Raw genomic sequence first — 22,459 nt, 5'->3', positions numbered from 1 at the left:
TATGCAATGAATAAGACACCGAGCGCCAAATGCAAATGTAACCCTCACACCCTGCAACAAATTGGATTTTGGGCGATTTTGTTTCAACAGCGCCCGACCAGCCATGCGGAACGCTATTCAAACATGAATGGTGTTAATTTGAAGCTAAGATCCATACGCATAATATGACCTACATGTATTTGTCATATCTATCCTATACCTAGAGTTGTAAATATTGGGGAAAATAGCAACTGTTCCGTTTTATTGATACACCCTGTACATACACTGACAGGCCCAATATACTGTATAAGAGTATGTGAAGATAGCTAGATAATTCTTTGCTTGCAAAACGCATTTACTGATAAAAACACGCGCCAGTTTTACCTCTGAAAAGACTTAAAATCTAGATAACTCAAAAGGTGTGACAATATTTCAGCAGGAAGCAACAGGAGGTTCGCACGCGAGCTTTTTTCCCCGCTTTGCAGTGGGGTTATGTTTTCCATCGGCGCTGCTCACATCGTGTTCCGATCATTACCGAGTGAGGCCGAAAGCCAGATCCTCGCACTCCAGGAAAACTGCTAAGTGATGGTTAGTGCATGGTGTGTTTTACTCGTCACAAAGCAACTGATATCAACAGGAATACGTTTAAAACTGCCTATTACCTTTGAGTGTTCAATTGTCTGCATTTATTAGTCCATTTTTATTGAGTTGTCAGATTCTTTTTCACGTGCTACAGCTGCAGTTCAAGGCATCATCTACCTGCTGAAGAAGACACACTCTTTAACAGAGTCAGAAGTCCGAACGACAACGAGGTAGGGTCACTTCATATTATTTTTACCTGATTATCCGCGTTTTCTCTTTTTAGAAATTATTGAACAGCTGGTGGCTATTAGAAAATTATTGTTTCGATATCGTTCGTAGACCAAATGGTGTGTTTCAGACTTTGTTTGTAGCAGTTGAGTGGAAATTGTGGCTATGTCACGTGTGTATGCACGGAGGTGCCGATTTCGTTTTAATCTTAATTTTGTCACTGTGCGAGTTTGTAACTAAGATTGTTCCACTCTAAGCAGGTGTAACAGTAATATATGTCCTCTTGAAAAAAGTGTCAATCCCTTTAGTTTTTGATTGAGAAGGCTATTTAGACCTACCAGTAATAACATAAATATATGATTTAAAACTCAAAAATCTATTGGCTTACATGATAGCTATTGTCGAATGTCTAAGTTAAAATAAAGAAACAACTCTATTGCTATTGGGTTTTCTAACATGGGGTGTGACATATATTGTGTCATTGTGATGTACAGTGGAACCTCCCTTACCGGACACCTCTCTATTAATGACAATCTCTTTATTAAGGGGACTAGTTATGGTCCCAAATTGGTTATTTCCATTCAATTTGACCACGCTAATCAAAACACCTCTCTATTACGGACAACATTTGTCAGTCCCGAGGGTGCCCTTAATAGAGTGGTTACTGTATTAACAGCTTTTTCTCGATCCCTTATTATTATCAATATATACATTTCATAGCAAATCACATTGTATGCATGAATGCCTATATATCATGTTATCTATTTATTGCGTTGCACATGTTCAATAATTATGGTTATCTTATCACATTATCATTTACTAATACTAATAGTAATAATTATGTGGGCTATTTGTGACAGCATGCATATTACTATGAGTATGATTGTTTATAGTGTTACAGTAGTACAGTAAACCTCTCTATTAAGGACACCCTCGGGACTGACAAGTGCTGTCCTTAATAGAGAGGTGTCCTCCAAGGGAGGGGCCACTGTATGTCTATATGTGGGCTGCAGCCAGAGCGGGGGAGTGCATTATGCCCCCTCCCCCTTCAAAGAATCACTAGAGTTTGAGCCAAATTTTCAGGCTGTTGGTAATAAAAGGAGGGGCTTGCCACCCCCACCCCACACAAATACCAGTTATGAGCTTGTATGTCGGCCAAATTGTAGGTGGTCTACCGCCTCTGTTTGATAGTCTATATCCTTTTTCTCTTCCTGCAAGGTTTTCCTAACACATTTTAAAATGTCATTTTCCTGCCGTTTAATAGCCCACACCAGAGTGTCGAATAAAGGCTAATCCCTATATTTCCTGTCCCTTCAATATGCCAGGTGAGATTAAGATTACCCCCAGGACAACACCAACTCAATACTGGGGGCAACTGACAACTAACCCAACTCTGATAAATTTGGTTGAATTACCATCCTCTGGTGCAGTTAGAGGTATCTCCTCTTGTACTTCCCATTCATTGTTGAGACTACTTGGTATGCCAAACCTTCTGATGGCATACGACACAATCAGGCGCTCTCACCAGAGAGCCAGTCCATGATTCCGGTATTGTCAGGATGAGCTGGTTTCTATTGTTAAATCTGAATACCAATACAGCCAGCTATAAAAGGTGAGATCCTCAATATAGTTCCTGCCAGCGGGCTGACCTAGATATGAGCCCTTACAAAATTTGTTTTCGGGATGTGACATCGTTTTTCAATTGGGAATTCGGAATGCCCTACAGGATCTTCTGGTGTAACTGTTTGTATGTTAATGATGTACATATTTATTCAACCATGAAAGGTGGATATCAGAATATTGTTTTTATATATACAGTAGAACCTCTCTGTTAATGACACCCTCAAGAACAAAGGCTGTCCTTAATAGAGAGGTGTCTTGATTAGAGAGGTCAAATTGAATAGAAACAACCAATTTGGGGCCAAAACTAGTGTCCTTAATAAAGAGGTGTCCGCTAAGAGAGGTTCCACTGTATATGGCGTGATGGTTTTGAGTTGTATCTTTTGTCTCATTTTCTAATATGTGCAGGGGTCTTGCTGAATCAACAGGATGCCAAATCAAATTGAAATTGAAATGAGATGGGCAAGCTGTTGAGTGACCTTCAAGAGAGTTCAAGGATGTCGTGAAGGGTCTGGATTACAACGGATGAAATTTGTGACCCCTCTGGCTAAATTCGGTACTTGGACCACTGGTCAAAGTCAGATCTATTGAGTTTATGGCATGGCCTGATTGTGAACATATAATATGAACCTCGTCAGTCACTTGACAATTGATTGAGGTATGGACTTCAGGACGCACCATTTCTTTCAAATTAGTAAGGCTATGTTGAGAAATTCTTCATACCTTTGAAAAATAATGGTATGGTGGGGATTGCAAAAAAATTATTTTACCTTGATTTTCTAAGGGAGCCAAAGTCAAAATGCCATTAAATTCTGCTTTAAAATTGTCTCTTTTAATAGAAACACACTATAAATTGTATAATTTTAGCTCTGGAAAGAAAGAGCTGCACAAGAATTGTAAAGAGGTTGTGTGATCTTGCACGGCCATGTATATTTCCTGCCAAATATTAGCATGAAAAGTAAAAGCTTGGATTAAGTAATCAACTTTCTTTCAATGCCCCAAGTGTCTCGACGATGCAAATTTCCCCACAGTTTCCAGTAGGGGATTAGAGAATTGCATTGCTCTGTTTGGTCATCTCATATGGATGATTTGTCAAGACAATGATGAGGTCAGCAATACCAAGGGACAGACTAGAAATCTATAAACCATGCCAATCTCGCGCAACAGTCTTCACCAGTATTCTCGGTAAGCACCCGGTAATGAACCTCTCGGTAAAATATCGGGAATCAGTGGCGACAGTTCCTTAGTCACCCGGTTGAAGTTGATGAATATTTGATGTGGGTCTATTCATGAGAATCCCTCTCTAAGGACGTTTGGTCCTCTCCACACTCATGATGGTTGTTCCTATTATTGTAAGTAGGAACATAACTCCTGTTGCTGGTGCATGGTGAGGAATATTTCTAACTGAAATAGATTTGATGTAGCTTGTTCAGTGTGTCACTTTTGACAATCCTAAATATTTTACATTTTCAAGCTTTTCATGTTCGGGTACGGTACTGATGTGGTAGCTACTCCTGTTATTGGTTAGAGTGCTCAGCTGTGATTTACATAACGTCGAAAATTCGCACTTGGCCTGCATAAGTCTGCTTCCTGGGCTGAGTTGTTCAAAACAACGTTAGATTTAACGGAAGCGTTAAGTCTTAACGTGAAAATTTCAATGGGTTTAACCGAAAGAGGTAACGTCCCCAGGACGTAAATGTTAGGGATAACGTGAATTTTGTTCTTTTGAACAACCGGGCCCTGGAGCCTTAACTGGAAAGTGAACTTCCAGCCCCGTAGTATGTAATTGTTGAAACGAGCCAAATGAAACACGCCAACTAAACAAGCCAAATAAACGTTTTAAACCTGAACTGAAAGATCAAGTTTACATGTTATATTCATTGCAGGATTCTGTCAAGTATCACATAGTCCCATTCGATTTGGTTCATTTTAAGTTTTGAATGGTGCACCATGGAACGTTTCATTTACTTGTTTTTTTTGGCTTGTTTAAAACTTAAGTGGGCCTAAGTGAATATAAGTGCTTTTTCATTTCAGGCAAATATCAACCCCAACCTTTGCAATCATATTGCATCGAAACGTGATCTTCAATTTCATGTTTAGAATGTTTATTTGGTTCGTTTAGTTTGGCTTGTTTCATTTGGCTCGTTTCAACATTTACATACTACCTTCCAGCCCTGTTAGTTGTGAGTCTTCTCCCTTGCTTTGAGGGTGCACTTCTGTGCCAGATGATGTTGGGGATACTGTTTGTTATCCTTGATTTGAAAGACAACTTCTAGCCCTGTTGGTATTGGAGATTCCATCTGCTTCCTTGTGCTTAGAGGTGTGCTGTTGGTGTCGATGACACAGTAAGCTCTATTGCTTTGAGTTGAGAGCTCACTTCTAGCCCCATTTGTGAAGATGGCAATGACAACTACATTGGTTTGAGTTGAGGAGCACTTCTAGCCCTGTGTGGTAGTCACCTCCACTGCTTTGAGTTGAGAGCTCACTTCTAGGCCTGTAGGGGTGAGTGGTACCGTCAGCTCCTCTGCTTGGAATTGCAGAGAGCTCATTTTTAGCCCTGTAGAGGTATGTGGTATGGTCAGCTCCATTGCTTTGCGTTTAGAGCTCACTTATAGCCCTGTAGGTCAGTGGTACTGTCGGCTCCATTGCTTTGACCTCTCTACTATTGAGTGGAGAGCTCACTTGACCCTGTTGATGTTGGTGGTACTGTTTGCTTATGCATAGAAAGAACTCACTTCTGGCCCTGTTGATCTTTGAGGTACTGTCTTCCTCTCTTTCCTTCATGGGTTAGAAATTTCCCTTGAAAAACCCTGTTGCTCTTGGAGATTGCTTTTGCTCTGTGGTTTTGAAAGCTTGTCTCAGATCTTGTGGCTTTGTTCCCTCCTTGTTACTGTTGGCGATTCTTCTGCCATGACTGCTGATTGGCGTTGAGAGTTTTGTTACAATTCTGTCAAAATTTGAGATTTCTCTGAATGGCAATAGAACTTGCTTCATGCATTTCTGTGGTTTTTTGTCAAATTTTGAAAGCTTGCCTCAACCCGTTTGCTCTTGGAGATTCCCCAGGCTCCCTTGCTTTAATAGCACACTTCCAATCCAACCCTGTTACTTTCTTGTGTTCTTGCCCTTGGCCATTGCCCTCAAACCTGTTGCAGTTCATGCTTGTATCTGCTCTATGGTTTTGAGAGCTTGCTTCCGACCCCACTGCTGTTGCTGATTCACTCTTCTCTGTAGAGGATTTGTTAATAAATCAAATCAGGTCCACATCTTCCTGCTAAAGAGTTGACAGAATTGCATTTGTAAGATAAGAGGTGTGTTCCACGAGGAACTCGTCTTCATTTAGTTGGGGAGCAGCAGATCCATGTAATATGCAGACGAGCTGTAGGATCCTTGAAGGATCCTTGAAGGAACAAGAAACAGCACTCATCATGACATTAGAAGAGAATGAAGGCTTCCCTCACAAACATAGGTGAAGTTTGAACTGACCTCCATCTTGATGGCATTTCACTCAGGTGCATTTTGATAGATCATATTTTTATACCTTTTTGGTTGATGAAGCATATCATTCAGGACACCATTAGTGGCTTTACTGTGTAGAGAGGAGAAGGCGGCAGAGACCTCCGTTTGTCTGGAAAGGTGAGTTTCAGCTAACATTTTGGTCAATGTTTTGTTCAGTAATCAAACTCCTTCAAAGGGAAGTCAGAGTCAAGTTGATCTGAAGTTGATCTGAAGCTGAAGGGATTCATCCTAAATACATTCACCCTCCCTTTCATGAGCCTGTTTATTCCAGGATAGAAATGAGAGGCTCCTTAGTATTTTGGAATAGATCGTACCTCACAATGTTCGATAATGACTGATATATTTTTAACACAATTCTAAAAAGTAACATTTAAACTTCAACCAGAACATTTCATATGGACTCTTTCATTGATTTTGTCAGTATCTTAGATTCCAGCCCCGTATAAGATTCTATATCCATTTCTTAAGCTCGAGCGCAAATTGGAAGATGGAATTAGCTTGAATTCCTTATGGAGGTCAGTTCAATCTTCATCACTTTCTAGATTAACAGTGATTGGTTTAAAATCAAATTACGCTTGCACATGGGTGTTATGAGAAATAAACATCCGTCAGATTAGTATGGGATTCCGAATTCGAAACGTGGCTGATTCAATATGACATGATGTAGCTCGGGTGAAAATTTATTAAATTCTCAGCGAGCTATTACGCCTGAACGGAAACCGGATACAATAGAAAACGTTGACTCTTAGAACCAATCAATATTATGCTGACATAGCAAATTGTTGCAATATTCAACTAATAAAGGTTGACTGTGTTGTGAAAATCAGGTTTTCACCAAATTCCAAGTGGTACATTTTTATTGTAATTGCAAATTTTCCGCATCTGCTTGGCGAATCAATTCACCCCCCATAATCCTTCGGGCATTTTGATTGCAATAACACGATTTCACGTTGGGCGTTCAGTTTATTCAGGCTTTAGTCTCACTGTAATCAATAACAATGTGAGGCAGCCAGGTTATGACATTGTGTACGAGGCCAAGCTGTCAGCGTTCACTTTAAAAAAGGAACCCACAAAATTTCCTTACATGCTTTACTCTGTTGGATTCTGCAATTAACTGCACTTCTTAAAAATATACATTTTGAAAGAAAACACCAAAAAAAATTCTGTAATCTGCCAAATGATAGTGGTATACGTGCAGATATTTAAACTTATGTTGCACATTTTTACCGTTTCGCTGCAGGTGACGTGCATTGCACTTCTTGTCACTTATCCCCATTACAAGTATAGCATGAGATAAACAAGATGTATTTGTCACATATCATAGAATTTATCATGGTAGGTAGCAGCAACAAAAATCACTTGTTTACGTGGCACAATTAGCTAAGGTGTGTTGAATAAACACAGTGCTTCAGCTTACAGGGCCTCTGGGTAATGCATCAGAAGTAGACAAAATGACTTGAAATATTGAATTTTAGATAGCATTGAATATTTAGCTGGCATGTTCCAATATTAGCCTCTGCGGAGTCTACTCAGCCTGGGCTATGTAAGCAAAGCTGTTGATACATTTGCAGTGCTGGACAATAGCATGTACATGTATTTGCTTTGGATATTGGTTGTGAATTTCATTTTATGGGAAAGTTGCATTAGAAAAATGTTCAGGGCTATTGCAGATCTGATGAAAGCATATACTGGTGATGTCATTGGCAACCGAATTAAGGCACAAGTGCACTGTGATCTGAGCAAAGAGATATGACTGAAAATTGTGTGTTAACCGAATTAAGGCACAAGTGCACTGTGATCTGAGCAAAGAGAAAGGACTAAAAATTGTGTGTTAACCGAATTAAGGCACAAGTGCACTGTGATCTGAGCAAAGAGATATGACTGAAAATAAGAGTTGCGGTTCCACTACAGGAAACTGCGGACTACATCCGAATTAGTTGTGATTCCATTACAGCTAGTCCGGACTAAACAAGTCCGGCTCTCACTAAGAGCGGTCTTATTAAGTGCGGATAGGACAAGCGGATTTAAGCCGAACTTAGAATAGACCCGGATCTAAAGCAGAAATTACCTGTAATGGAACCGCATTAGTCCGGATTAACATCAAGTTACTAAGTACGGCTACAGGTGGCGTGTCAATGTGAACGTATTGCGCATGAGCAGAAGTGTTGGTTCTGTCAAAAAAACACCTAACGCGCATAGAGTGGCGCCGCCTGTAGCCGTACCTGTTAACTTACCAATCCTGTAGTCGAACTGCACCACATTCGTTAGTCCGGACTAAGCTAAGTTCGGACCTGATGCGAATGCGATAGAAATGGATCTAAACCCTGTAGTGGAACCAGGACTAGTGTGTTTCACTGAAATACACAATAACCTCTTCAAAAGATAAGGTACCACATGTCTTACCTTTGAATACCCCCAGGCGGTTGGATTGTTTTGGTGACTGATCAGTAGTTTTCACCACGTTGTAATTATTGAGTGAATGAATTTGCTGACATGCAATTAGAAAAAGCCATGTTGTTGAATGTTACATGCGGTAGCTTCGTGCTCAGAATTTAAAAAACTGAAGTTGATGAGCTTGCTTTTCAACAAGGTTGTTGTCGGAAGCAAGAATCAAAATTACCTTCCGATGTTTTGACTGATCATGAAGGTCGTTATCAGTGAACTGATATTTGATAACAAACAGTCCGATCGCTATGACAGCATAGGCTACGAAATTTGGAAAGTGGGAAAAGCAGCCATTTGGGGCCCAGAATATTTATGGAAGCCATCTGCACCCAAAAGCGCTCCACAACGTGAGATTTGTGTTGCTGTGACCTGCAACATAGCCATGACAACCAATTAATTGCAATGAGGAACCTGCAGAACTAAAAATACAGATGGCAGCACCAGTACTAAAAGGTACACTTCCAGTGCATTTTCCATTAAGATTAAGTGTTTGTTGATTTTTTCCCTTAAACTTATCAAAATAGAATTAGGACCAATAAAACAACATTTTTGGTGCTATTTCCCCATGGAGAGTAATCAAGGGATGAAATATTCAATAATCATTGACCCGGGAAATGGCTTTCTCATTACAACCATGGTCCACTTGCCTACAGAGCCCCCTATTGGCAGGTTTTGTTGTACAGGTTCCGCATTGCACTGATTGATGTCTGTTTTCCAGTGGCAATCCTCCTATTGTCATATTGTGTCGCAGGTCTGCACAGCAACAGAAATCGCTCATTTGCGGAGTGCTAAAGGTTCAGCCTGAGATGAAGAAAAGTGAAAGCTAAGCTTGAAAATAGAAGCTAAGATGAAGTAAGATAGTTGCTAAACTGACTTTAAACAGAATATCGCTAAACTAGGGACACATGATGTGAACAATTAACTGATGATAAAGGTCAGTATGAAACCATCTTAATTTGTCAAAATACTAACTACTTTGTTTTTTGAGGATTATTGCAAATGCAATGTCAAATGAAAACATCAAATGGAAAAAATACCACTCTTATCATGAATAAATAAACCATTATTTATTCATGATCTTGTGCATTTACCATTAACTTCAGGCAGCAGATGTAGAATGAAGTCTATACTGTCAATTGAAAATGAGAAAAATTCGCAAACAGTAGAGGATGTTGGGAATTCACTAATGCCTTTTGAGAAGATCATGATCTGTTATATTCAGTGACCTTTCAATTTTTCTTTCTGCATCAAAAAGGTGGCACTTTTACAGAAAAAGATTCTGCCTCATTCAGATGAGGTGACTACAATTACTTTTCAGCATTGTCAAAATTTGCAACTTCTGGCTATATCACACTCTCTTCATGCTTTGATGCGGAGGAAAATATTCTGTGTTGCCATGCCATTATGGGATCTATGGCTGTACTGACGTCAAGCAGCTAAAAAACCAATCACAATTGCAGTATCTGTGGTCCATGGGGGAATACGTCCAGACTTGGAAGATGAAAAATATCAATATAAGGGATGTATGGTGGTTTTGCTCGGCTGAGCATGGCCGTCAAGTATGTCCGCATTTTGATCTCTGGAGTAGTTATGGTCGTATGTGCAGAAAGGCACTTTTTAAATGGCTTGTGGACAGCTGGCTTTGTCAGAACGGGGTAATAAATATCATACTTGCTAGAATTGTTATGCTGATTATATTTTCAGAAATTCCTGAAAATCGTAATGATCAAGTTATAGCACAAAGACCTGCATCCAAGAACTGTGGTCATGAGAAAATTAAAATCTGCATTTTTTCTTCAAACAACAGGTCACACAACTTGCAGCAATAATGTCATTCACTGCATAAAGCACAGCACATTATTTTGACTAAATATTTTAAGTGTAGATTCTTGCTCTCACTCTCAGTGGGACTGGGTTTTTTTCGCTGGCACTTTTTAATTTCGCTTGTTATTTCAGTCACTAAGGGCATCGTTTCGTCTTACCCCTGTCAGTCATTACGTTGGTAATGAGCTTCATCTTTTAAGAGGGGAAAATACAGACTTGCTTTGTGGTTGCCCGAACTTGCCCTGTCATAAGTATTAATAATGCAATGGGCTCGAGACTGCCAGGCTTCAGCTTACATCAAAGAGCTCTTCATATAAGGTGATGTTCATGTTCTTCCATCATCAAATATGTATCATCTGTTACATTAACGGCGCCGCTAATGAGGTTTAAAAACATAGTGATAGAGGAGGATTGTAATGGGCGAGGACATCTCTATAGTTAGCGCTGTGTTGTAATGAATATTAGCTTTCAATATTGACTTGTAGTGTCATGGTTAATTCATATAATTTGTTGATAAGAGAAGTTTTTCTGCTGTTTATTCCAATTTACTTGTGAGGTCATTAGTGTTATTCTTTAACGTGTTTATTAAGTGCTTGTATAGAGCTTTGAATGATTGGTCGAGTCGATATTCTTGACAATTCTAAATGATTTGAGTTTCTGCGCCTTCACTCACTTAAAACTATGCTGTTAAAGCATGCATTCCCAAAATTGTTCACAGGTTGATACCAATACCATTTCACTACGGTTCTGTGACATTATTCAGTTGACTGCTGCATTCAACAGGGTTTATGCGACACTAATGTATCATGCATCCTAGTACATTGTGTCATGACAACGTCTTGCTGAAATTTTTGTCCATCCTCGTGTACACGTCATGCTTAAACTCGGGTCTGTTGTAGTGTGCGTCTTCGTAAATGGGACTGAAAGATCATCCAGCGTAGTTAAGGCCGAAGTTACATAGACCTCATTCGTTCATTTACCACGAGTCACGAGGGGAAAATGAGTCCTGGGAAATGAACGAATGAGGTCTATGTAACTTCGGCCTTAAAGAGATTGAGTTTGTATGGGTAGGTGTGTTCATTTCGCAGCGAATACAGTCAAGACTCGCCAATCTAACACCGGTTCATTATGTCTGGGCATGACCACCCCAGCATAATGCACATTGAACAAGGCCTCTTCATACCTGATTGGCTCAGGGCCTATCTGCCTGTCATTCTGAACCCTTGCTGTGAAATCGACACAAAGAACGCTAAAGCCCGCAGCACACTAGCCGCCAACTTTGGCGACAAGAAGCGTTCAGCTGACGCCTCTCGACGCCGAAGTTGGCGGCCAGTGGATCCCGGTCAGAGCACACCTGCCCAGAATCGGCGTCCAGTAGCGTCTTTTCCGCCACTTTAGGCTGCCATTTTGAAATCATGTGACATCAAGACGCATACTGATTGGCCATAGCCTCACCGCCGATGCCAATTCAGGCGGCAATCCGTAGCACACCTGGCTTCTTCTTGCGTTCAAACGCGGCGACACGCGTCAAAAATCAAACATGTTAGATATTTGGCGTTTAGATTCCGCAAGTGGCGGCAAGTCGCGTTTGCCGATGCCGTTCGTAGCAGCCTAGGGATTTTTCAGGCATTCAGGACTCTTGCGGCCAAAAACGCCTGTGAACGCCAAAGTTGGCAGCTAGTGTGCTACGGGCTTAAGGGCAGGACATGATGTCATGATCATCAGAAATGTTAGACAACTTAATAGTGTCACCTGTTATTGGCTGTCTTGATTGAACAATATTGAATGGCATCGAACGACAACAGGCATTATATCTATGGGGACTTGGCTAGCATATTCCAAAATGGTGTTAGATCGGTGAGTCGAGAGTATATTCTTATAACAGATACAAGTCCATGACATGTTAGATACTGGTTAACAGCTCAGGGCGATATATACTCTGGCTTAACCTGATCACCTCGTGCAAACAAACGTAGTCCCAAGACAAAGCTGTGGTGTTCACACAGAAGTGAAACACATGATCCCCCAGTGGCCTCCACAATAAGCGAGAAGTTATGATAATATCTGCACTGCTGACATCTAAATTTATCGTGAGGAGAGGTCGGCAAATTGGCAAGCACTTGGTCCTGTCTGTTGAGGTTCGGACATGATGAAGATTTTGACATTAAGGAGTTAATGGCTTATATTTATAAAAGACTAGTAAATGCTTTTACTTTAAACTTCATGTACATTTACACTAGCCATCTCTGTAGAAAACTGTAGTAAGTTTACTAGTCTTTATAAATATTAGCCAATGAGGCAGCACCAGGAATTATGGTGAAACCACGGTGGAGGTACTCTGCCAAATCTTATCTCAATGAGTCCGGTGCTGCCTTATTCAGGGGAGGTCCAGAAAAAATGCAACGGGATATTTCCACTACCAGGGGGTTAAAAATATTGATACCACTGGATGGGTAATCTTTCTAGAAGAAGAATGATACCAAGATCAACAGATTCCGTTCAGTAGTTTTTGTTGTAGAGACGTTTTTGTGAAGCAAGATTGGAGTCCCGTGGCCAGATTCAATGCAGAAAAACAGAACGCTTCTGTTGTAGGTTACAAACATCTCGGCGGTGTGCTGAGGCCTGGTCATGCTCACACAACCTTTACTCAGTTGCAAATGGTCACTCGGAACCATGTCCACATTAGAGAGGTTGCGGACCGTCCCCACTCCCACTCCCACTCCGAGGTGATTCCGTTTTGGCGTATTACGTCATCACTTCACGAGGAATTTCCCCGTCTTGCTCCATGAACTCGGACGATTTTACGAGTTGGAGGCCGCGAACTCGTAAGTGTTCTCCCACTTGCATTATCTTAGCTTTTAGACATTTAAATCAAGTGACAATGAAGAAGCAATATCCCTTACACACTGTTCTAGCACGTCACCTAAGTTGTAACAAGATTTTTTTGTGTAAAAGACGTAGAAAACTCGTTGTTTTTGAAGTGTTCAAAATTGTGTAGAACGGCCGTGTACTGACTGTGCGTGTACATGTACACATGTACATTACGTGTTGGTTTGTTTGAAACTCTGTTCCCCTCTGTACTTTTTGGATCTAGTTATCTTAGGACTGAAGTAATTCGTAGTTTTACAATAGAAATACGCACATGTTACAGAGGAAACGGCTTTTTACTAGCTGTAAATCACCAAAATTGTAGAATATTTCGTCTGCTTTATTTACTTTTTTTCTCGTACGTCGTTAATTTGGTTGATTTCCAGTTTGGCCGTATGACTCGCAGGCTGGCTGAATGACGTCTCTCAACTCGGTTCCCGTTGGTGCGCGCAACCTACTTTTCGACGTCACGAGTTCCGAGAACGACTCGAGTTGAACTCGGAGTGGGAGTGGGAGTCGGGACGGTTCGCAACCTCTCTATTATCTTATATCAGTATTATTACCTTACATTTAACCCACCTTCATGTACTTACTAAGTTCAATTCACCGGCACAGTTCGATTTTTCCTATGAAGCCTGCCTTTGCTTCACAAAATTGGCTCTAAAACAAAAACAATTGAAAAAAATCAGGCGACCTTGTCATCATTCCTCCCCTCGAAAGATTCCCCATTTACTGATATCAATAGTTTCGCCCCCCTGGTATAGTGGAAGTATCCAGTTGTGTCTTGACCACCCTGTATAATGGGCAGTCCATTTACACTCTTTGATATAAAAATTTCTTAGCTTTTGAAAATTATTTAATGGTTTCTTGGCCAACGTAACTTTACAATAATTACATACACGCATATTCACCATTGGTGTTTTTCGGTAAATTTCTTTTTAAACGACTCGTTTTTGAGATTCTGAACAACCTCCAGGGTTTTCCATTTTGCTTGTTGGTTTGCTGGGTAACTCACTTGACTTCCGACCATAATGGAGTTGGGTTTTAAAGTAAACAATGGTAAATTAACTGCTAATTGATTGACATGTTCCATTAAAAAGTGTGTACAATATAAACAGTTTTGACATCAATTGTTATATAAACAAAAACGATCATTGGAACAGAATGATAATGCTGAAATGAAGGCTAATGGTTCTTAGCTGGGCAGTGGAGAGAGGATGGGGATTTTAAATCTAGGTTCATTGTTGTTTCATTGTTTTATCACTTTAATTAGTATTTAATAGTATTAATTAAATAGTATTAATTAAATAGTATTCATTAAATAGTATTTTCTTAAAAGGTTTTATGGTTAGTTGTAAGAAATGATTTGTTTTGAGAATGAGGTATGTCTCAGTTCGAAGTACAGTGGAACCTCCCTCAGCGGACACCTCTCTATTGAGGGCACCAGTTATGATCCCAAATTGATTGTTTCCATTCAATTTGACCTCTCTAATCAGGACACCACTCTATTAAGGACACCACTTGTCAGTCCCGATGGTGTCCTTGAAAGAGAGGTTCTACTGTACTTCAAGGACAAAAATGTACATTTGCATTTGCCTCAATGTCTAATTTTAGTTACATATCTCAGATTATTATTTATTATCACACAGATATGTACTGACCAATGTTTCTCAAATTAGCTTTGTTCAATTGCAGTAAACAAAGTGTCAACGTCCTCAAAGAGTAGCCATTTATATTATATAAGTCCCCCCCCCTTCACCAGACCTGCTATGTGGTTGGTGTAACCTGGGTATGTTCAGAAATCCAAAAGCTCACAAATTTGCTCAATCTCGATTTGTAGATGTTTGCTGGTGAGATTTAATGATTAATTCCTTAAAATTGTTGAAATTGAAGTTTTTGATATGTTTTTGTTTTTCTCCAAAATCATGAAAATTGCCAAAGGAAGACAGTCATGAACATTACAATGTTATTACTAAGGATAAAGCACAATTCTATTTTCTTATTACAAATCTGTGCATGATATGTCATGAAAAACTAGACTTACAGGAATATCCCAATGTTTCAAGTTTTCACATGACCATAACATTAATGTTTTTGTATGGTTTCTACGTCACCTGCACTGGGCCTCCAGTGATATGCCATATTTCACCATATTTGTCTGATGGCTTTTCCTCTCCTAAATCAAATATTGTATTAACCTATATCCTGGGAGAAATTGCAATATCCCACTTGGACATTTGTACCGTCAGTTGTAATAAATGATAGAAATGAGCATTGGTCCGACTGTATAACCTATTGCTTTGATACTTTAGTGACAGGCAGTTTTCTGAATCGCCCACAAATCAGCAATTTTTGTTGATGTGACTTACAATTATGGTCGCATGTGACAAAAATCACTCATTTGTTGTCGTCGTCACAGGTGCCTGTGACAAGAATCAGTGAAGTTTGGATTTCAAGTTTACGATTAAAGTAATAGGCTCCGCAATTATAACTGACCTCAAAGGCTGTAGAAGTGTGAAATAGCTACCTGTCGTTGTTGAATCAGACCTTAAAAGGCTGTTGTTGTTTAACTTCTTTCTGTATCTAATTAAACCTTATCATTTCTGTATTTTTGCACCTCTTTTTTGCGATACAAAAGTTTTATTCGAAGGACATTACTTCGCTTGGTTTTTCCAATCTAAAAATACATGTAGTTCTCCAAATCTGTGAAAATAGAATCCCACAAACATTTTGCAGTTTACAATAATAATTGAACTGTCCATCTGGCGTTAGTGGGTTAAACTCCTTCATATCTAAAGCAAACACTCCAGCCATGTCTGGTACATTGCAATGACACGACTCCCTTAGTAGTTGGTCAATACCAGTGTCATCCTCAACAGGAAATTCTGCATGACTAGCCATCAGTTCAATTTATTCCGAAGGCAGATGCTCTTTATTTCTGGGTACACCGACGCGCCAAGTGTTTTGCCCATCAAAATGAACAACCACCGACGTCTCTGACATGAAATAATAACTTGCACTAAAAAAAAAGGCTTGATGTGACATGATATGAAATTACAAGATGTGGTGTTGATAGCAGGGTGCCAGTTGTATGAATGTCAGCTTCTCCATTGTCCGTACTGTAAATCAAGTATTCATGCTGTTTTATTTTGTGATTTGCGAAAATTGGCTGAAGATAGAAAGTTATGTCATTAATTTTGTCTGTACATTGTCTTCTCCAGGTGATTTTTGGAAAACATCTATTAATTTTCATTTTTGGTGGACTTTTTGGGGAAGTACATGTATGTGGCTTATGAAAAATATAATACTATATATGGATATCTTTGTTTACCGAAAAACTTCATTCTGACGTCATTACCAGTGCAGGTCTGCTATGAGCCACACTGTTCACCCAACAGTTTAGTAGAGGTGGCATTATTCTCCATACTAGCATTGTACCCGTGGCGCAGGCAGGTTCAAATGGGCTATACCTTGAATAGATTGAATTGCAATGAAAATATAATGCAATATCAAAGGAGCAATATCGAAGAGACAAATTAAACCAACTATTTGTCCACAGACTCGGACCCTGTGGCGTGCTGTATGCGTGCATATAAAAGTAAATCAATTGGTCCGAATGAGATGATGAGGCAATGTGAATATACCTCGTTCCTTAGTCAGCAATATGCCCCTTTTTATACGGAGATGAAGGAGAACCCAGATAGGCCTTCACATGTCGGCCTCCAAATGGCTCGGACCAATTGCACTATCACTACTAAAACTTTAAAATGCGTGCTCCTCCTACATGTAGCATGATCTCGGGCAAGGCACTTAGTCGACAGGCAAGCTAGAAGTTCAGCACCGTGAGCAGCTCCTTGATAAGGCCATGCCAAGTTCAGAGTGCCTCTTCAGATACATCAAGTTTTGAAAGCTGTGGTGAGCACATAAACATACCATTGTAACCTTAATTTGAAAATCCCTTCATAATCAAGGGCTAGCTCTGGCTAATACAGTACCAATATACGATAGACCATCAATTTGACCCCAGCTCCTTACTGCGGGAAAACCCAAGTCCAGCAACCAAAAGTATCAAAATACATTTTTGTTTACATTTGAACTGCACACATGCGTTTGTTTACAATTTCTTTCCCGCGAAATCTCGAAGATCAGGTGACCTACAATCGTGGATTGAAAATAACATTAACCTTGGTTCAGCAGGTCAACACGTGTACAGGCTGTTCCAATCATCCCCCTACAGCCAGCCATTCAACAGGTAGTGTTAGTCACCCCACAGGGAGTGCAGGTGATTCATTAATCCTCTGCATAACTGAACAGCAATGGCTTGGCTTCCGTGAGTGATAAGGAGAATTGACCGTGTCCGATTAAAAATCCCTCATTACTGCTCCGCTGAAGTAAATTTCCGAAAATAAACATGACGTTGCATCAGGATAACATATCACCTGCAAACGTGCAAAATTTCGAGACGAAACACGACCCCCAAATGGCACTTTAGCGAGCCGCCTTATAGTATTATGATATAGATCAGTGCGGGTCTGCTACGAGCCGCACAGTTAACTTAGCAGTTTATTAGAGGCAGTATTCATCTCCATGTCAGTGCAGGTCTGCTACGAGCCGCACTGTTAACCTAGCAGTTTATTAGAGGCAGTATTCATCTGAATTTCAGTGCGGGTCTGCTATACCGCACTGTTAACCTAGCAATTTATTAGAGGCAGTATTCATCTCCATATATGTGTGGGTGAGCCGCACTGTTAGCCACACTGTTAACCTAATAAGACATTCTGTTCATAACCCCCCCCCCTCTCCCCCCACCGTCAGTTTATCTCAGTGCACGAAGCAATTGTCAAATAATCTAGCAGCAACTATTTTCCTTTGGAACCTGAGGATAACCAGGTCATCAATGCAATACTTTCCTTTGAAAGCAATTTTTGTGTAAGCAATACAATGCCCTTACCCCACCTCAGTCCGTATCAAAGCAATGGATGCATCATCAAGTCGTATGCGAGTTTCTGAATAGACCCTATTGCGGGCCATCATCAAGTCATACGCGAGTTTCTGAATAGTTCCCTATTGCGGGGGCCAATTTTCACATGTTCATTAGGCCGTGTCTAGCTCACTGATCTGCAATGGATTTCTAAAGAGGAAATTAGAAGGTTCATTTTCACTGCCTCAGAAAATGTATAATGTAGGCCGAAACGTTGGTCGTGATAAATCCCCTTTAAGCTCAGTGCTCATAATGATGTGTCGGGTGATAGGTCAGTTGAATACTGCTTCTAATATACTGCTGATTAAGGCGAAAGCAGAAGTGAATACCAGTGATCAGTATCAGGTTTGTTGGACTCTGTGTTTACTAGGTGTGTTACCAACTTGAGTCATCCTTAATAATCACAAGATCTGATTTATTAGTCTCTAATAATTGCTGGACATGTAACCACGTTGCATCCTTCACCGACTCTGGACATAATCATCATCTTTAACATGCTTGCCAATCAAGCATAATGACTGACAAATCTCTATCGATCTGCGACTACTCCATGCATGCCAATCTTTTTGTAATGAGTTTACTGTTAGCATTGATGTAATTGCTCCTTTGTACATTGTGCGATCATCATGGTCTTGACAGGATCAGAAAGTGTGGTTTGCTAGATATGATATTGAAGAGATGTTATATTTATTGGCAAGACATAATCATCGTCTCAAAAATGTTTTTGTCTTATTGATCCATCTCATTTAGAATCTCTCCACCATTTTCTGTAACTCTTAAAGGTGGTGACATTTTATTCAAACATGCAGCTATTTTGGAGATTTAGTTGTGTTTTGTAAAAACTCATCCAATATGAAACTAAGGGTATATATGCATGTAACTTGTTACAGAATCTTCCTAGGTTGGGGTAAAAATTCCACTGACAAACTCTCCAAATTGGTGTCATTTTGAATGTTGGTCTCTCTTGCTGAGGGACAGGGGACACAACAAAATCACAAACCTGAAAAACATTACACTTTTCAAATAGGGTAAAGTCCATGCATCACCCTGGCTAGACTGAAAGGGCCGTAAATCCCACTTTCAAAAGGCAAGAAGAGAGCCTATTCCGCTGGATGATACATGTAATGTTGTTGTTGGTTCGATCACGGGGTGATTGATATTCAGTTCTCGTCTTGTTGGTAATGTAGTATTGTCATCTGGCCGGGCTGATGCGCCCCAGAGGAGTAAACGTCCATGCAGCAAACAGCGTTGATTCAGGCTTGTCCCTGGGTAGGAATTAGTAAGAACGTTTCAGAGGATTGCTGAATGTATTTATCCGTCGTGGGTTTGTTGAATTTTACAAATTTGCCGATGGCAATCGAATCACTAGCACTGTGCTCTCAAGGGTCACTGTCATCTGTAGATGGTGGAGGTACTCTGAATGTTGAATAAATGGCATTGGAAATAACCACTTGGGGAATTTTGTCAAATTGTTATCGATAGCTGTGATCTTTCTTGAGACAAATTGCAGTAATTTCACTATTTTGGTACGTCTTATGATGCTTAAAACTGAACCAAACAAAGGGTTCCTCGTCGGAATCATTGGCCATGTTATCATCCAGACATTGTTAGAAGTTTATGTGGTGTGTGTGAGGAGAATACAAAACGGACCTGAGCATTCCAAGTTGCCATTCATCATGGAATGTGTACCGGTTCACATGATGGATGACTGTATAGATGGAACTGATATCATCATGGTTCACAGAGAGTCATCTTAGGAGACTCGAGGAAATCTTATATTCATCATCTAATCTAATAGTTCCTAATCATACTGTTACTTGACTCACTGCTGTGACTTTGGATTACTTTGGATGATGTAAATCGATATGGAGGAGGGTGCCGAGCTTGTATGACTCGCATTCCAAGAGTTGTGGGTTCAAGCCTACATCTTTTTGTCACTTTCTCTCACTAATGTGGCATTATTATAATCCTCATCACTTCTGATTCAGAACAAACCATTGGGAGGAATCTTAACCTTCATTGAAAACCTTATTTTGTTAATATCTCATGAATGCTTATGGCCAGAATCATAAAATCTTTTCATTGTTTTGTCCTGGACTCTTCGACTATATGTAGTTAAACACAGGTATCTCTTCATGATGACAAAGGTTAAGGTCACTGTGTCCTACCTTTCAAGGTCGACATCATAAAATTTTGTGTCATAAATTTGAGCTAGCTTATCATAATAGTGCAAGGAAACATTTGAATAGGCATATTTCCTAATGTTGCATACGATGTGTATATTAATTGGTACACACCTTGGAGCTGCGGTGGTGTAGTGGCTCAGGTCTCTGACGAGCAGTCAAGAAGTCCCTGGTCGATCCCCCAGTGGCGGCGTGAGACTTTAGGCAGGTCTCTTTGCCTTACATACCTAACTCCACCAAGGTCTTTAAATGGGTATACCAGTTGGAAATGCTCAGTTTGTAGTGCTGTTTGAGCAGCTCATCTGAGTTCTACTGAAATGTATTCAGCTTAGACTGGAGAATAAATGTAAAGTGCTCTGAGAATGTTGTACATTATAAAGTGCTGTATAATGTATAAGAACTTCCATTTTGTATGTTTGCAGCCTTCCTGCAGTTTGATGCTACGACAGCTTGTCCTCAGAGATGAACAAAACATGACTCACGCAACTGTTTTGTTCATTTCCTTATGCAGTTATTATAGGTTTCCTGTCATCTACGGTCAGATATCATGTTTTCTCTCATGAAGACCTTGTACATTGCTTCTAGAATTTCTCCTAAAGCCAATATTCTGTTACAAATCTCATGTTTCCTTTATGCACCCTGTATCGATATTTCAATCAAACTGAATGAATCATTCTGCCGCAATCTTGTCAGAATGCCAATGATTTTTCGATAACCCCACTATTTAAATCTTCACTTGATGGTAAGTACTTAATTAAGTGCCTGGCTTAGCTTCGACTATGATGCCCCTTCCAGATAATCTCGGAGCGGCGGTAATTTTGAGGTAGTTGTCCCCATCGATCGTGCTATGTCTGCTCTTTGCTCACAGTATCTTCTGATTCTGTGCGTTTGCCGGAATCGTGTTCAATTAAATTCAGCTGATAAGTGCTGATGAGGTTGTGTTCTCCCCAGTGTGTCATTCACTGGGTATGAGTTTTTAGCTCACCTCTTAGCAGAGGTGAGCTTATCCCATACCGTGGCGTCCGTCGTCCGTCGTCGTCGTCGTCGTCGTCGTCGTCGTCGTCCGTCGTCGTCCGTCGTCCGTTAGCAGGGCACGTTTCGTAACTGTTAGAGCTATTGAGTTGAAACTTGGTACACATGTACCCTTATGTAATGACACCTTGGAGACTAAGTTTCGGTCCGATTCGTTTCATGGTTTGGCCACCAGGGGGCCAAACGTTAAAAGTGAAAATATGCAATATCTCCCTTAATAGTAGTCGGGAAATTTTGAAAAAAATATGGTAGGTACTTCTAGCAAAGGTGCATCATATATCCTCCGGGTTTTTGATTTGACCTCCTTTTCAAGGTCACAGAGGTCAAATGGTGTAAATTGGCCGTTAGGATGTAACGATGGCACGTTTCTAAACTACAATGACTATTGATACCAAATTTGGTACACATTTACCCCTTAGTCAGGTGATCTCAGGGACCGAAGTTTGGTCCAATATGATTCATTACTTGACCACCAGGGGGCAAAATCCAAAAACCTTAAAAATGCGATTATTCCTTAACTTCTTGCCCGATTGCCACCAATTTGATATCATGGGTACATCTAACCACCATACAGTATATGTCACACAGGTTTGTAATTTGACCTTCTTGTCAAGGTCACAGAGGTCAAATGGCGTAAATTCGCCGTCAGGCCGTAACTATGGCACGTTTCTTAACAGCAATGACTATTGATCACAAATTAAGTACACATGTACCCCTTGGTCAGGTGATCTTAGGTACCGAAGTTTGGTGCAATCTGATTTGCCGTTTGGCCTCCAGGGAGGGGGCCAAATCCTAAATTCTTCAAAATGCCATTATTCCTAGCAATGACTTGCCCGATTGGCACCAATTTTATATCATAGGTACATCTAATTCTAACAACCATTCAATGTGTCACCCGGGTCTTCTTTGATTTGACCTACTTTTCAAGGTCACAGAGGTCGAATGTACTGTAAATTGGCCATTTTGGGGAAATTGTAATTGCTTGGACCTACATCAAACCTAACACTACATGACACAATACCATGCTCTTTATCCATCTTTCCTCCACATGAGGTGAGCACAATGGCCCTGGCCATTTCATTTATCAGTTATTGGAAATTTTGTGGCACCGTTTCTTTCTCTTCGACTTGTATGAGAAGCTGGAGATGCCACATGATTGCCGTATCAAACTGTCGGAAACTGTCCAAGGAAGCCTTGCACC

General features: G+C 40.3%; 1 protein-coding gene across 5 annotated transcripts in view; it reads left to right on the top strand.

The window, feature by feature from the left end:
* Positions 1-578: 578 nt before the first annotated feature.
* Positions 579-22,459, top strand: part of LOC135488362 (CUGBP Elav-like family member 1) — a 233,844-nt gene continuing 211,963 nt past the window's right edge. For all 5 annotated transcript variants that reach the window (XM_064772946.1, XM_064772949.1, XM_064772948.1 and 2 more), the window contains exon 1: positions 579-791. The gene's annotated coding sequence lies outside the window, so the exon portion shown is untranslated. The remainder of the gene's footprint in view (positions 792-22,459) is intronic.

The sequence above is a fragment of the Lineus longissimus genome, chromosome 5, assembly GCF_910592395.1.
Source record: "Lineus longissimus chromosome 5, tnLinLong1.2, whole genome shotgun sequence".
NCBI classification, from domain to species: domain Eukaryota; kingdom Metazoa; phylum Nemertea; class Pilidiophora; order Heteronemertea; family Lineidae; genus Lineus; species Lineus longissimus.
Note: the sequence above shows the minus strand (reverse complement) of the source record. Positions and strands in the feature narration are given on the sequence as shown.